Source organism: Miscanthus floridulus, chromosome 1, assembly GCF_019320115.1.
Source record: "Miscanthus floridulus cultivar M001 chromosome 1, ASM1932011v1, whole genome shotgun sequence".
Lineage (NCBI taxonomy): Eukaryota > Viridiplantae > Streptophyta > Magnoliopsida > Poales > Poaceae > Miscanthus > Miscanthus floridulus.
In genome coordinates, this window is record NC_089580.1 from 108,627,860 (window position 1) to 108,645,537 (window position 17,678).

Here is a 17,678-nt window from a genome sequence, read left to right on the forward strand (position 1 = left end):
GAGGAATAGGCGTGACCAAGGAGCCACTGCCGACCACCCATAATGCAGAGCGCGGAGCCCGTAGCACATGTAGGGAGGAGCTGGAGACAAGGCCATCTCTAGAGGTGTCCGAGCATCAACATGACTGTTTGAGGGTACGAAAAATCATTTGGACAGCAAATATGGAGAAAACAGTTCGAAGAAACATTATGGCGATATACGAAGATTGGAGAATATTTAGAAGAATATTAAACGTGACTTAGCTTTAGACAGAAAGTCTGGTTGGCGTTGACGGTGAGCACCTGGCGGGCGGTGAGTTGTTGGTGAAGACAACCTCGGAGGTGGTTCCGAGATCAGATCTGTAGATGCGGGGGCTGATGTAGCCAGCGATGAATCATCATCGTGGGCCAGCATGGATCTCCACGAGATTGATGACTAGAACACACTATTGATTTGAGGTCCATCTGGCTCACCATGGATCAAGCGCACACCCCTACCTAGCGTGCCAACTGTCGATAGAATATTGTCGGTAGTCCTCCGAGGGGTATCCCATGAAGGTTGATTGATCGGCAGAGGAGCGTGAGATCAAGAACAAGATGGCAACAGAGACATGAGTTAGGCAGGTTCAGGCCATCAGTATGACGTAATACCCTACTCCTATGGTCTGTTGGTTTGTATTAGCTATTGTATGATATTGCATGAGTTTGGAGGGGGTCCCTGCCCACCTTATATAGTCTGGGGAGCAGGGTTACAAGTCAGTTAGATATGAGAGATAACCAGAAAGTAATAACTGATTACAGGAATCTTGGGATCATACATATCCTAACAGATCTCGTAATATCTTCAGGATATCTTCCCGGTGTCTTGCGGGAGGCGCCGAGCAGAGTCGTGCCCCGCAAGGCTTCGTCTTGTGGGCTGGGCCACCCCTGGGGGCGCAACCCATGTGGTCTGCCATGGGTATCTAGGGTCGTACACCCCACACACTGGTATCTCCTCCGGCAGCACGCATAGTAGTGGCGTAAGCCTATAGCCACTGTGTGGGGTTCATCCATCCCTCATAGGGCTCGACCCTGATAATTTTGAAACCACAGGGCCACTGGAGTGTTTGGAGTGCCCTCATGAATGCTCGAGGCCCTTTGGGATTGTCGCTGTTGTGATCTGTAGCATTGTCAGCGTTGAGCAGCTAGAGAGCCAAGTCTGGATTACCGAACTCTTGCTCATATTCTTGACGCTAGCGTACTTCTTCGTGGCAAGAGAAATGACGCTCATCGATATTACGTCGCGCGTCTCAGAGATTGTTGATGTGTGCTCAGACATCTTGTTCGACCTCTTGGTTGTGTTGGCAAGGGTAGCCGATGCAGTCCCCCTAGCTCCCCCCTAGAGGGGTTGTCCATCGTCGTGGTGTTGGTCGGTGAAACGACTTTGGCTAGGGCGGTGATTAGATCTTGGGGTGACACATCGACGAATCAAGCTCATCGAGCATGAAGGTCTCTGATCCTAGTGTATCTCGTTGACTTGGCAGTGCACCACTGTAAGCATGGTGGTGACCTTGGTGACCTCTGGTGTTTGTGGGAGCCGAGCAAGCTCATTAGCGGCCATGACCAAATTGGCGCTTAGGGTCTTGTAGACATCGTGGTCATCAACACGGACAAATTCATCATTGAGGTTACGTTGGAGCGGGCGTGGCCTTCCTTGCGAGTCAAGCTTATCATTGCGATCAGCCTCGGCTAGCACAAGGGTAGACTCATTTGCTCAGTGCTGGGCACGGTTGATGTTCCTATTGACGTGAGCGACGCGGTCCTCCTCTATTTCCTTGTCCCGTGGGGGCTATCGATGCTGACATTGAAGATTCTGCTTAGGTGGTGGCGGCGCTGGTAAGCCCAAAGGGTAGGGAGGTAACCCCTGGAGTTTCCCGATTAGCCTCCAATAGATCTGAATCAGAGGGTGGTCAACACGGAACTAGAGTGGTCAGAGCCGATTCTATGATGGAGAGACAATTAGTGAGCTTTTGGCCAACCTAATCGATGGATGCGATCATATCATCATTGTTGATTTGCCTCCTCTGGTAGTGGGGGAGCGGGTGGTGAATTGTCAATGAAGATGACCTTAGAGGTGGTTCTGAGATTGGATCTGCAGTCGCAGGTGTTGGGGTGATTAGCGCAGAATCAATGTGCACTGGCTCGATGAGCTCTTCGACTCCATCAGCGTTGATGATCCATGAGATCGATCCAACCATGAAGATCTAGCTAGGTTGTAGGAGGGACAAAGAGCCTACAAAATGTACCATCTTGTTCGACATGGAAACAACATGCACACCCCTACCTAGCGTGCCAACTATCGATAGAATATCATCGATAGTCCTCCGAGGGGTATCCTGTGAAGGTAGATTGATTAGTAGAGATGCGTGTAATCGAGAACAAGAAGACAACAGAGACATAAGAGTTAGATAGGTTTGGGCCATCAGCGCAACATAATACCCTACTCTTGTGGTCTGTTGGATTGTATTGGCTATCGTATGATATTGCGTATGTTTTGACAGGGTCCCTGCCCGCCTTATATAGTCTGGGGGGCAGGGTTACAAGTCGGTTAGATATAGGAGATAACCGGAAAGTAATAACAGATTACAAGAATCATGGGATCATACGTATCCTAACAGATCTTATAGTATCTTCAGGATATCTTCCCGTGGGGGGCTATCGACGGTGGATTTGACCCTTAGGTGGTGGCGACGCTGGTGAGCCCAAAGGATAGGGAGGTAACCCCTATAGTTTCCCAATTAGCCTCCGATAGATCTAAACCAGAGGGTGGTCGACGTGGAACTAGAGTGGTCAGAGCCGATTCTATGATGGAGAGACAATCGGTGAGCTTCTAGCCAACCTGATTGATGGATGTGATCAAATCGTCATTGTTGATTTGCCTCCTCTAGTAGCGGGGGAGCGGGCGGTCAATTGTCGATGAAGATGACCTTAGAGGCGGTTTCAACATTTGGATCTATAGTTGCAGGTGTTGGGGTGATTGGCGCAGAATTGATCTACACTGGCTTGATGAGCTCTCCGACTCCATTAGCGTTGATGATCCATGAGATCGATCCAATCGTGAAGATTTGGCTGGGCTATAGGAGGGACGAAGAGCCTACAAAATGTACCATCTTGTTCGACATGGAAACAACATGCACACCCCTACTTGGCGTGCCAACTGTCGATAGAATATCATCGGCAGTCCTCTGAGGGGTATCCCATGAAGGTAGATTGATTGTCAGAGATGCGTGTAATCAAGAACAAGAAGGCAACAAAGACACAATAGTTGGATAGGTTTGGGCCATCAGCACAACGTAATACCCTACTCCTGTGATCTGTTGGATTGTATTGGCTATCGTATGATATTGTGTGTGTTTTGATAGGGTCCCTACCCGCCTTATATAGTCTATGGGGCAAGGTTACATGTTGGTTAGATCTAGGAGATAACCGGAAAGTAATAACAGATTACAAGAATCATGGGATCATACATATCCTAACAGATCTCGTAGTATCTTCAGGATATCTTCCCGTGGGGGCTGTCGATGGTGAATTTGCCCCTTAGGTGGTGGCGACACTGGTAAGCCTGAAGGGTAGGGAGGTAACCCCTAGAGTTTCCCGATTTGCCTCTGATAGATCTGAATCAGAGGGTGGTCAATGTGGAACTAGAGTGGTCAGAGCTGATTCTACGATGGAGAGACAATCGGTGAGCTTCTGGCCAACCTGATCGATGGATGCGATCAGATCATCATTATTGATTTGCCTCCTCTAGTAGCTGGGGAGCAGGCGGTGAATTGTCGATGAAGATGACCTCAGAGGTGGTTTCGAGATTGGATCTACAGTCGTAGGTGTTGGGGTGATTGGCGCAGAATCGATCTGCACTAGCTCGATGAGCTCTCTGACTCCATCAGTGTTGATGATCCACGAGATCGATCCAACCGTGAAGATCTAGCTAGGCTATAGGAGGGACGAAGATACTACAAAATGTACCATCTTGTTCAACATGGAAACAACATGCACACCCCTACCTAGCGTGCCAACTATTGATAGAATATCATCGGCAGGCCTCCGAGGGGTATCCCATGAAGGTAGATTGATCGGCAGAGATGCGTGTAATCGAGAACAAGAAGGCAACAGAGACACAAGAGTTAGATAGGTTTGGGCCATCAGTGCAACATAATACCCTACTCCTGTGGTCTGTTGGATTGTATTGGCTATTGTATGATATTGCATGTGTTTTGATGGGGTCCCTGCCCGCCTTATATAGTCTAGGGGTAGGGTTACAAGTTGGTTAGATCTAGGAGATAACCAAAAAGTAATAACATATTACAAGAATCATGGGATCATACGTATCCTAGCAGATCTCATAGTATCTTTAGGATATCTTCCTAGTGTCTTGAGGGGCGCGCCGAGCAGCGCCGTGCTCCGCAAGGCTTCATCTTGTGGGTTGGGTCACCCCTTTGGGCATAGCCCATGTAGTCTGCCATGGGTATTTGGAGTCATACCCCACACAGTACTTCTCTCCCAAGCTTTCTCTTTCGTTGAGGGTTTGGTGTTGTAAGTTCTTCAAACTAGACTTCTCCTCGTGAAGTTCATTGATCAAGTACCTCGGTTTGCTCTAAAGATGAGGATTCTTGAAGTGGCACCTCAAATGGTGATGTCACCTTCTTATGCCAAATCCGTCTTGGTTTTGAGTTTTGATTTTGGTTTGATAGGTTCAGAACACTTGTAGAAATTAGGGGATCAATTTTCCCTACACTTTCCTTCAAGTGTGTCCTACTCATAAAGACAAGGTAGAGATCAAGTGCATGGGCTCTATTGGTGGGAAAACACCAATAGAACCAAAACTTTACTTTTCATCTCTATCCTTAGGCACATTGAACAAGATGAAGTTGATGTTATGTGCTTTGTTCAATTATAACATGGGTGATAAGATCAGAAGATTGAGCATGAATATAACACTTGAAGATATTTGGCCAAAAGGGTTGAATTGCTTAACCCATGGAAGGATTGTCTATTTGTGAATAATGTACCAATCTTTACATGATTATTATGACTATCACCTTCCAGAGATAAGATGTGCATTTTTTAGCTCATTTGGTTAAAACTATAAGATCAAGAAAGTGGTGCTAGTAACAAGCTTAAAGAACTAAACATGTTGAGTTAATCAGATTGGATCAAGTAAGTTGTAACTAGAACATGTTTATTTCTTGTTTATGTGCCTACCAGAATCAAGGAAAACATTTTAAATAATTACCATTTACCTTAAGATGTTACCTTTGTCATTAGAGCATGATGACACCATGTGACGAAGGGTAGATGACTTGTGATGGACCTTCCCTTTTTGCTTGAAGTTTTCCTTGTTCGGCCAGCCTCATAGTTATGAGTTTCTTGTTGCCTAGATTGCATCCTTCCTTTCTCATCCTTTTGTCATGCTATCTTTTTGCTCTTCGATCTCACCATTTTGTTGGACCTTCCGCCTCACCCTTTGTTTTATGCCTCAATGATTTGTTTTCACAAATGATCTCCTATTAGTGAGGGCTTATTAGGTCCGTTGATCAAGACCTCTCCTTTCATTTAGCTTTTCTTTGCATCATCTGATGAGATGAGGATGTGACAAGTTGCATGTTCTTCTCTCATCAACCTCTCTTTGATTTTTGTTGATTCTTGGTTGACGAGATGCTGTTCATTGGAGCTATAGACTTGAGTTCCTCCATCCATGATGAATGAGCTGTCTTCTTTTCACAAAGTTATTGGAGTTCATCATGTGCCTTGCTCCATCTTTGATTTGAATTCATCTCATGACTTACCAAATTGAATAGAGGGTTTCCTACAGGGGTTAGTCCAACAAAATATCCAATATCTACTGAAGCATACTATCGGCTCAAAAATCAACCTAGACACCATGTCTAATTTGATTTAGGAAGGCATTTTAACCTAAGCACCACGCTTAATTTAAAAGCCTTTGGAAGTAAGATCAGCACACCTTTTGGTTCAAGAATCAAACTAGACACCTCATCTAATTTAATTCAGGAAAATAATTTAAACTAAGCACCATGCCTAATCTAAAAGGTGTATGAAAACACTTCAAAACCTACGCATAATATAGTAAACAAAGGTAGCATGAAAATACTATAGAGATTTATTCAGGTAGAGATGAAAGCGCATGATTGTTGTTTAGCAAATTGAGCATGGCTTGAAGGTAGTGACAACCAAAATTAGCAACATGGCATAAGATTTTTTAGAGAAGTCCATCCCCATACTTGAATTTTGCAAACGCAAAATCAAGTTTGGATGGATGTGATTAAATGTTGCATGATAATTGGTTGGACATACCTTGTGTTGTCATCCTTCATCCTTTTGCTTCAAACTTGCAATGGTTAGTGACAAAAATACCCAAAGGAATATTTTCACAGTTATATTTCTATGCTCATTTCACAAGGGCATTACAGCAAAATGTGAAGGTTCATGTTATCTCCTGAAAGTGCTTGTTTTAGGATAGAAGCTCGTCCTTGGGAAACTTTCAAATCATGCTTTAAGTTGGTGAGGTGGTTTTCCCTCCAACACCAACCTTTGGGTGCCTATCTCAGGATTCATGCCAATGAGATTTACAATATTTATGATAAACAAATGCATCTATAACCACCCTTTCAAAGTCTTTATGAATATGGAGTGTGAGGGGGTTGAAGATCTCATGTGTGGCAATGGAGAGACCAATTGGTTCAAGAGATTTCTCATGCGAGCATGGATTTGATGAGGTGTTCATGAAATAACTTCCATGCTCGTCTATGTAATCTTCCTTTTCAGACTCCAAGGTTGTTTCTTCATGAATGTCTATAGGCGGAAACATTGTCTTCATCATTCCATGCCTATGATATTTATTGGACTCTTTATTGTCCAAGATTTCTCATGGATTGGTAACTCTCGAGTTGATCTTGTCTAAGACCTCGTCCATCCATTCAGTGGCAACGGCACATAAGTTCCTAATATCCTCCATCCATTGTTGTTGCTCTTCTTGGTCTTCCTTGTGGCCTTCATGACTCCTATGCTTTGGGTGTCTTGGTGGATTTCTAGGATCATCATGAGTCTCAGGAAAAAGAGCATAAGAGGAATCATCAGGATCAAGGATAGGTTTGAATGAGACATCTAATATGGGCATAGAAGGGGGGAAGATAGGAATTGCTTCTAAATGACTTGGCTCTCCTTCTATGGGTTTATAAGACATGCCATCCTTGAATTCTTCCCAATGTCCTACATGGAAATAAGGATGCTTTCTAAGAGATCCTTTCTTGAAATAAATTGAATTATATTCACTCAAAGGTCTCTTGTGGAACTAGAAGTTTAAGCTTTTCCCAAAATCAACATAAAAAGATCATCCTCATAAGAAATTTCACAAGGTTGAATTTCTTCTTCCTTTAGAGGATTTTGGGGTATTGATGGTTCGGGATTGATAGGTAAATCTTGGGATTGGAGTGGTTGTGATTTGACTATCAAAACTTCTTCTTGTTTGAGAGGTGATTCCTTCTCTTCCTCGACGAGTTGATTATGAGAATAACATTTCCCAATCTCCTTGCATAATTCTATGGTTTGACTATATCTGTTTTTCAGCTCTTCTTGTCAAAGAGAATGGAACAACTTCCATCTTAAGGTTTCATCAGACATGCCAGTAATACACAAGAATCCATAGGTCTGTGCAAACTCTTGTAGGTGTGAGTATGGGTTTTCATTGCCTTCTTTCAAGAAGGACTGTTCCTGAATTAGTTTTATTAAACCCAGGCACAACTCACAGCCAGGTGTTAAGATAGGCTTTGAAGATTTTGGTGGCTTTAGGCTTGCGCTCATAGGTTTAGCATATTGATAGATAGGAGTGGAATCCATAGTGAAAAGGAAAAGAATAAAAGAAAAAAAGATAAAAGATACAAGGTTAAACTAGTTTTGTAGTTAATTCAGCAACCGTTCCCCGGCAATAGCACCAGAAAGCTTGTTGGTATTTATTAACGCACACAAATAAATCCATAAGTGCACGGATACCGTTGTAGCTTTCACCCAGAAGTATTCCAAGTATCATATCCATGGGGAAATGTGTGAGACTAACTATGGTCTAACTTAACTAAGGGTAGCAACAAGGTTAGGATAAATAGGATCATAGAGAGGATAACTAAGGTTTTCTTATTCTAACTTCGGTAAGCTATGTCTTCTACTATTCAACTAGGGACATTACTAAAGGAAATACACCAGCAGAGGATGCTTTCCTTCGTAACTGGGTCCTACTTGGCCTACAAACGGGAGGTGGACCACAAAGGATTCAACGAGGCTATAAGAGTCACCCTCATGAGCTATCACTGATTCAAAATGTAGGGTGCATCCATGATTAACCTAAGTCTAAGCACAATGCTTATACTTATGATTAATACTTTACTCCCCCTAGGACAGGAATAAAGCACTCAAAGAGTCATGATCCTGATGAACAATATAAATAAGATGCTTACTTAAATTAGAAGTTGATTACCAGAGAAGTCTTAGAAGCAAGCTCAAATGGAACTTGGATCCACCAAGGTACATGCCATAGAGAGAGAGCACCGATAGGCCGACACCTCCTCCAAACTCTTCCCTCACTCTCTATCTCACTATTATTGATAAGACTATATCCTATGGAGGACTAATCTTCTCTTGATTGCTGGCTCAATCCTGAAGATATGAATTAGGGTTTTAGGGATGGCTTCAGGGATGTAATGACCCAAGTTCGTTGCAACCTAGGCAACCATTTTGATTTATCAAAAGAAGCCAATCACCAACCACCAATGAAGACTTGCACCGTGAAACGCAACACTCAACATCGAGAACATCCATTCAATGACTTAGTCAATTCAGCAAAGATAGGGAAAACTAGACCATCCGCTAGTACACCAGACCATCCGATAAGAGTCAGGGCAGAATAGAGCTAAGTGGAAATTAAGCTATTTCTTAATTATGGACTTGGACCCACATGTTAGCATGAGTTGAGATACTTCACCAACTAAAGGAACACCCTCTCACTCACCCTCTCACCTATCCACTCATGCAAACACACACTCTCTCTCTCTCTACCTCTTAAGAATAAGGAAGAACCCTAGAACTAGAGAGAGAAAGGAATGAAGAGAAGATTGAAGGATGAAAAGAGGAAGAAGAAGAGAAGCATCAGCACCTCCCATGGATTCCATCAACCTCTTCAACATAGTCATGGTGAGCTCAAGAGAGTAGCTCCCATTTTGTGGATTTCCCCAAAGTAGTTAATGTGTGGTTTTGATGGAGGTTGGAGATGATAGAAACTTGGATGGAAGAAGAGTTGGATGTTCAATCCTTAGGTTATGGAAGCTCTTGATCTCGGAGCCAAGGATCTCTATCTCAATCTAAAGGTTGATCTCTCATCTAATGAGTTTTGGTTTAATCCCTAAGCCTTGAGCCACACTTTGTGAAACTAGCTTATAACCCTGCCATAGTCAGCCTAGTAAGCCACCTAAACTACAATAGGAGTGTTTGGCACATTCAAGATGCACAACTCCACAAATCTAATCTTGAAACCTAGGATTTACTTGGAGCATACATTATGTCGCCCATGTGATGGAGTGTTCGTCAAACCAATGGAGTGTCCATCAATCCATAGGAAACCACTAAGGAACCTTATCCCCCGTCAGCTTAGCATAGCAGAGCGTCCATCACCCATGGTGGAGTATCCATTTAATTATAGAGAGCAGTAACCCAGCAACCCGAGAACACCCAATTCATACTAGAGCATCCATTGATTGACCAGACTATCCGATGTGGATAGAGAACCCTAGTAATGCCTAAGTCCTCAAACCTATTGGAGTCTCCATGAACTCCATGGAGCATCTATAGATTAGTACAAAGCTAGATCAGAGACAACCCATCTCAGTATCCAGTACAATGGAGTGTCTATTGGTAGAATGAAGTGACTGCTAATCACCGAAAGAGTGAGCTAGCTTAAGCAACTTACTCGAGTAACCAACCTAGAACCAAGAGAGCTTAGTCATACCTAATGCAGTAGTAGAGACACAATTAGATGTCTCTCCTTAAGTACTAAGGTAGTGTTGACAGTAGTTAACGTTCATCATAAACCATCAATATAACTTATATAAATGCATAAAAAGGATCACCAACATAGGTCTAGTGGTTTAAACTAATAAATTCCACAAGTTTTGGTAAATCTGTGTTTTTAGTAGGGTTTATCCAGAAAACCGGCAAGGAGGACCCATTCATCAAAGCAAATCATGTTTATCCACAGCGAAACCGACACGGGAAGACTTTAGAAGACTTGAGAAGGCAAACCACCAAAGTGGAGGGCAGGTGGCTGCCATGTGGGGCTGCCCAACCCCTTGGGCCCACCTGTCAGCCCATCCTTTGAATGTCAGTTCTCCACCACCTCCTAGATTGCATCTACGTAGTTCTTTCAAGTCGGTTTGATCCAAGGGTCTAGAATTAATGCTCCGGCCTATATATAGCAGCCCCTACCCCCCTCCCTAGAGCATCCCTAAAACCCTAATTCATACCTCTCATTCAGAGATCAAGATACACCAAGAGGATTAGGTCTAGACTCTCCAATGTAGTAGATTATTAGCTCGGGAGTGAGGGTCGAGTTGGGCTCATGCTCAAGTTCCGGATCTAGTCTTGGAGGCTCAACAAAGCCTTGTATCTTCACTTCCACATCTTGTAAGACTTATTATAAACTCATCATATTCCTATCTACATGGCTATGCTTACTTTTAATATGTATCTTGCTTAGTTGAGGTTATTATTACTTTTGTGTGCGGGTTCATAGAGCGCTTAGCCTGCTAGTTTATCGATTGGGCTAAGTAGCCGAGCCTCATGTAAGCATGGTGCTTATATGATGCTCTGCCTATGAGTACACCCTGTTCTCTAGTTTGGTGGTAGCAGCGGGAGGTGACAACCCCGTCTATCCTTTGTAGTCTACTTCGAATTGAGCAGGTTCTTAAATTGTAGGACCGTAGTCGCGTCGGTAGAGTCATCTATTGTGGGTACACTACCACCTAAGCGGCATCCTGAAGTGCACAAGAGTAGAGTTAGTCTTAACTATAGTTGGATGTATATATACTTTGACCATGTAATAAGAATGTTACAGAAATCTACCTCACTCGTTGCTCTCCCAAGTTGACTAGTTTATGTTATCTTATAGATCTACCCCCTAAGTATCATTAACCTTAATTCCTATCATTACCTTCACCCCTGCTCTAGCAATGCTTGTATGTTGACTGATAGATACTCCTTTTATATTCAATAAGTCTTTACTCCATTGTTTCCCTATGGTAAAATATAAATAATGATACCTGGAATACTCCTAGTAAAATGCTACAATGGTATTCTGTGCTCTTGTAGAATTCTTCATATTCTATTTGCGTTAATAAATACCAATAGGTAGTAACCTAATCCTATGCACCCATGTTCCCCCTCATCGTTTCGATCGTCGATGTATTCCTTAGACAATCTTCCATATTCTTTTAGGAACGTGCGTGAGACTTCGTCGTCAGGTTCTAGATGTCTGAATGGTAACACCATCAGGCAGGCACCCCACTATTATAAACTCTACTTTGGATACTTACCAAGTTGCATTATGAGTTATGCATTACATGTAGTCTTGGGTAATGATCACTCTTATACTACACCTAGAGTAGCTTAATAATCTATAGAAGCCTCTCATCTAAACAATGGGAATGGGAACGCTTAATGCTTATTGCTTAGTTGCTTGGGCAACGATAGAAGTAGAGCATGAGAAGGGAAATCATACTCACGCATGTAGGATGCTACACCTAGATAATTAACTACTAAAATCAATAAGGGTACAACTTGACTTACCTAACTAATCTGGCTAAGGACTAATATCCCTAATATGGTAATCTTGATGATAACTTGGATATATTGCTCATGCGAGGTGTAGGTCATCGTGAGTGTGGGATCTCAGGTGACGTAGCTCGTGGAGCAGTAAGGACCATCTATTGGGATACATAAGTCTAAGTAACCACCCATATAGACCACATATAGTGGATGGAGTCAACAAGCCAAGTAACTAGTTGCAAGCTATTTATCCGTGAAACTGGCAAGGGGGTGGCGTTGGTCGGGAATTTCTAGGACATTACCAGGAACCTAGCCGAACCTTTCATGTGACACTCAAGCTAGATTAGGGAAAGGTTGGAGACATGAGGCAACCTTATCTGTAGTGCATGAGATATGGAGGTTCATCCCATTTCTCTATGTGGGTACAGATGTACACCTCTATAGAGTCTTGAAAGCCTGGAGTCCCTCGGGACAGAACTATACGGTTGTTCTTTCTTTCTATACCCATGGTAGCATGAGTAATGGACTATGAGCACCTTTGTAATAATGATAACTACCTTTACTTCTATGTTGAGCATAGCATGTCATACTCTTAATGAACATCATTGCCTTTTGCACTTATACAAATGCCCGATAACTACCCTGTGTATCCACCAAATATTATATGTTGGAATTAAGTCCTACAAGTACGGAAAGTACTCATAGTGCAACCGTTAAGTTGTTTGGCAGGGATGCTGTAGATCGATGGAGGTTGAGTCTCCATCATCGCTGCCTAGTAGCATCAGGGAAGGGTGACCCTGAGTATGCTACACATTAACTCCGTAGTCTTGTTCGAGCGACCTTGAGTGATTACTTTAGAATGGATTTTGGATCTTGTCCATTGGTTGGACTGGATCACGTAATTTATGTAAACTCTATCTTGTAAGCTTTTCTATATAAGTTGTTTGAGCATTATCCATTAGACTATGTCAGTTTGGTATGTGAACTGCTGTGTGCCACTCAACCTAATCCTGAAGAGGAGTTGCTTAGTGCGCTCCTAGGGGCCATACGATGTCATTTTGCTTAAATTGAGCATGTCAAGTGGATGACACTTGATTTAGGTAGAGTATCATGATGGGCACCCCACAAGGGAGGGGGGTAGAGGCTGCTATATATAGGCTAGAGCGTCAATTCTAAGCCCTTGGATCAAACCAACTTGACTAAATAGCGTAGATGCAATCTAGGAGGCGGTGGAGAACCGACATAGCAAAGGGGGGCTGATAGGTGGGCCCTAGGGCCGGCTGGCCTATAGGTGGGGCCGGCTGGCCCCACCTAGCTATGCCTCGCCCTCTGCTTTGGTGTGGTGTCCTCTCGAGTCTTCTGGAACCTTCTAGGGTTGTTTTTGCTGTGGATAAGCATGATTAAGTCTGACCTCTAGGTCCACCCTGACAGTTTTCTAGGTAAACCCTACAGAAACTACATATTCACCAAAACTAATTTGTTAGTTTAAACCCATAGACCTTTGTTGGAGATTATATTTATGCCCTTATGCATTTTATATTGACGGTTTATAATGGTTGTTAACTACCATCAATAGCGGTTTGGAGGTCGATTTTGGTCCTCCAAGTGTATGATGGTGGACCCGGTGATCCATGGGAGCTCAACATCCATCCTTGGATCAAACTAACATGGATCAAGCGTGGTGATGACTCCTAGAGGTGCCACCTTGCATATCACATGGATTAGTGATGTGGAAGGCCAGGTGGGCCATCGGGTGACGCCACATGGCATCGGCCGACATGGCTTGTGGGCCCACGACTCCCTACCATGTCCCATTGCCTCCTATGCTTCATATTTGTCCATTTTTGTGTTTTTCCTCCATACAAATAATTTTTCCAAGTACAAGTGGAACAAGGTGAATTATAAATATAATATGGCACATGTGATGTTGTTTTACCTTGATTTGGGTGGAATGTTGATGGTCAAATTAGGTGTTTAGTGACCATCAACAAGCTACCCCTTTGCTCGTCCCGAGCAAAGATGGGGGTTCAGCATGTTGGATTAGGAATTGCTTCAATATAACTCCCTACAAAAACTCATATACAAACCAATACTATCTCTTGAGTTGAGCATGTTAGTATTAGAAATTCACCATCACTCTTAGCCATATGGGGCTTATAGCTTTCACCTTGACATAGATAGTTGCAAGATTAGCATAGCATAGATAGAAACTTTCTTCCTTGCTTTGGTTTAGCTAAGACTTCTTGGAGGTTTTCAAGATTTTTGAAAGGAAAACTTGCCTAAATTCCTCAGATGGTACACTCAATCACTCAATGGTGTTTAAATCATCTCCAAGGCCAAAAGATCTTAGTCTTTCTCCTACTCTAAGGCTTATATGGAGTTCATAGGTAGGGAATAAAAAGCGAGGCTTACTTGAATTGAATTTATTGCTAAGTCAAATGCTTGGATCACAAGGAACAACAAGTCATACAAAATGATCAAGATGTGTAAGTGTGTGGTATTTAGTGGAAGTGTTACTCCTTTTGAGAACTTCCCTTTCTCTAGCTTCCTTTTTGAGAGGGCATGGCTACCTTATTCTTTCTCTCTTTCTTTTTTTTTTGAACTATAGAGCTTTTGCACTTTTCTCTCTCTCTCTCTCTCTCTAGTAGCCCATGCCTCTCTTTATAATGATAGGTAGCTAGAGGGGGTATCAACATATGTCTCTTATGGAGCAAGGGGTGCATAAATATAGAATGGATGGCTGCATACTTCTAGTGTAGAAGTAGCATATCTATCTACATGGAGTGTACATGATCTTGATAAAAGGTATGACATTCTTCTCTACTCAGATCAACAAGGCTTGATAATGCTCAAAACAAACAAGCAGCTTTTTGTGTAGGCATATCATACCAGAAAGCGTATATTTGGTTCTAGTAGGAATTTTTCACCATCGAGGAACTTCTAGCAAGGGTTTTTATCTTTTTGTAAGAACAAAATTCCAAGTGATCTCAGCCATTCCTCAGACAAGTTAAAAAGATTTACTCTAATCTTTGCTACAACATATCTCACAAAAGCCTATACTTGGTTCTAGCATTTGCAACCCACAAAAGCAGTCAACTTAAGATGAACTCTAATTTTACATGCTCAAAACTTGAGAAGTAAAGGGTTGTGTAGCAAGCTTTTGCAAAGTATCACAGATCAATTATTCATCATTTCCAAAAGGTATTTGAACATCAATCTCCATAGCAAGAGTGTTTAAGGCAGCTTTAATGATTCTCCTCTACAATGGTTATAATACATAGTTGTATTCATATTATATTGTCATTGTTATGCTACTATTACTATTGTATATATCATGCAATATTTTCAATACAAAGGATTAATGCGGATAAAAGAGAAGGTGTGAATGACTTCATACCTGAGCGGGAGAGGTTCTCCCCAAGCCTATTTATTACTACTACTACGATAATTTATTACTAAGCCTATTTATTATGAGATTTATTTTATTGAAATATTTTTTTTTATATTATTATGAATGCTAGTACTTCATAAGTACCTTTATTGAAAATGTAAACATGCATGCAACTAATAACCTAACATGTAATGCAATGTTGAAAAGGGAAATATGCAAATGCAACCTATACTAAATGCAATGGAAATGCTAGTAAAAGTGTACCTTCTAGTACCCGCTCATGGTTGTTCTTCCTTGCGCGAGGTTCTTCTTCCTTGTACGGGAATTCTCCCTCCTTACTCTCCTCAGAGATGTTCACAGGATTAGGCGATGATGATGTAGACGATGCTTCTTTCTTCTTGTGCCATGTCCCTCTTGGCTTTGGCTTATTCTTGCCAGGCTCTTCCTTCTCCTCAACTGGCTTGGGCTTTCTGGTTCTTCTCTTCTTTGGTTGCTTCTTTTGTTCCTGTTTCTCATAAAAGATAGGTTTTCCAGAGGCAAAACCAAAGGTTTCTTTCCTTCCATCTAAGTGGAATTGAATTCGTCCAGATGCCACATATATATAGGCATTAGCGGTATTGAGGAAAGGACGGCCAAGGATGAGGGGTGCATCCTTGCTAATTCCCATATTTAATACTACAAAATTAGTGGGAACATAAGCATCTCTAATCCTGACCAAAAGGTCTAGAGCTATTCCTTCTACATAGCACACTGACTGATCAACTAGTTGCAAATAGATAGAAGTTGGAGCTAATTCAGTGTAGAACAAGTTTTCATAAGTTTCCTTAGACATTATGTTTACACTAGATCCAAGATCACAAATTGCATTTTCAAAAGTATGAGGACCAATAGAGCAAGTAATAACAGGACTTCTAGGATCACCTTTCTTAATAGGAACACCCCAACCATCTAAACCAAAATCATACCTTGATGTGGCGAGGTTGGCGGTCTCTATGAATTCTTCAGGCTTGCCAGGAATTCTTCCTTTCTCAAAAGATGGGATAGCAGCTGCTAATTGTGCTAATTGGGTTTCCAACATCTTATTAAAGCTAAGTTGATTATTTATTGAGGAAGAAAAATTATCCAATTTAGCATTTATGTTTTCCAACATCTTGTCATTAGCATGGAGTTTCTTATTTATACTATCAGTCATTCTACCTTGACTATAGACAAGAACCTTAAGGAAAGGATAACCATTACCTTGATTACTCGGATGTTACAAATAATTATTGTAATTATTACCTCCTTGGTTGTTGGAGCGTTGATTCCATCCTTGATTTTGAGGACGAAAACCATTGTCATTATTAACAAAGTTGAGGTCTTCATGAGTCTTGGGGCAGAAATTGCCTGAATGTCTGATCTCTCCACAAACTTCACAAGTCATGTGGGTGTCCATGGCTTGTACAGTTTCTTGGGCACTCATTTTCTCGCAATTTTCTAGTCTCTTTGCGAGCAGATCTACCTTGGCTGCAAGCATGTTAGCTTCTTTAAGATAATGCATACCTTGTTTGTGGGGCTATAGTCATTCATCGCACCATCCTTAGATGGAAACTATCTTCTCGATCAATGCCTTGTCATCTGTGACATTAAGCGAAAAGAATGCTCCTCTAGCGGTAGCACCTAAATGGCTCCTATCCAATGGAACTAAGCCATGGTAGAAGTTCTAGATCAAAAGCTAGTCTTCCATACCATGGTGTGGGCATGTAGTTACATACTCTTGCATTCATTCCTAGGCTTCAGGAATCGACTCATCAACTTGTTGTTGAAAGCTAGAGATTTTGTTGCGAAGAGCATTGGTCTTACCCATCGGGAAGAACTTAACTAGGAAAGCATTAGAACACTTGTCCCATGTATCTACAGCATTGTGGTTTGAGTAGAACCATTGTTTCACTTTTCCCAACAAAAACAAGGGGAAAAGACGAAGGTGTATGGCCTCTTGGGTCACTCCCTTAATGGTAAAAGTACTATAGATCTCCAAGAAATGTTGGAGATGTGCATTAGCATCTTCGTGGGCTTTACCACAGAAAGGACAAGCTAGCTCCATCATGATCAATGTGGGCTTAAGCTCAAAGAGAGTGTCCACATTAATGACATCAGGACCAGAGGCTACATTAGCAGCCGAAGGGGCAGAAAACTCACGGATGGTCCTATTTGGCCATGACCGTGCTACGAAGAAAAGAAGGTAACTAAAAAGAAAATGAAAAAGGAAAAGAAAGTTGCTAAGACAAAGACCTAGCTAGCAGACCCTAACTACAGATTGGTAACATGCACTAGTTGCCTTCCCCGGCAACGGCACCAAAAATGCTTGTTGACACTTCTTAACGTCACTACTAGGTTTATGTCCCTAGCAATGGCGCTAGAAATGTTTGCCGATGGTTCGTATGTGTGTATATAGGAAAGGGGATTCC

At 42.2% G+C, this 17,678-nt stretch overlaps 1 non-coding gene across 1 annotated transcript; it reads left to right on the plus strand.

Moving 5' to 3' along the window:
• The first annotated feature begins 16,955 nt into the window (after positions 1–16,955).
• On the plus strand, positions 16,956–17,062 carry LOC136511643 (small nucleolar RNA R71). Its single transcript, XR_010772788.1, has one exon. It is a non-coding gene; the product is annotated as a small nucleolar RNA R71 (small nucleolar RNA).
• The last annotated feature ends 616 nt before the right edge of the window (positions 17,063–17,678 follow it).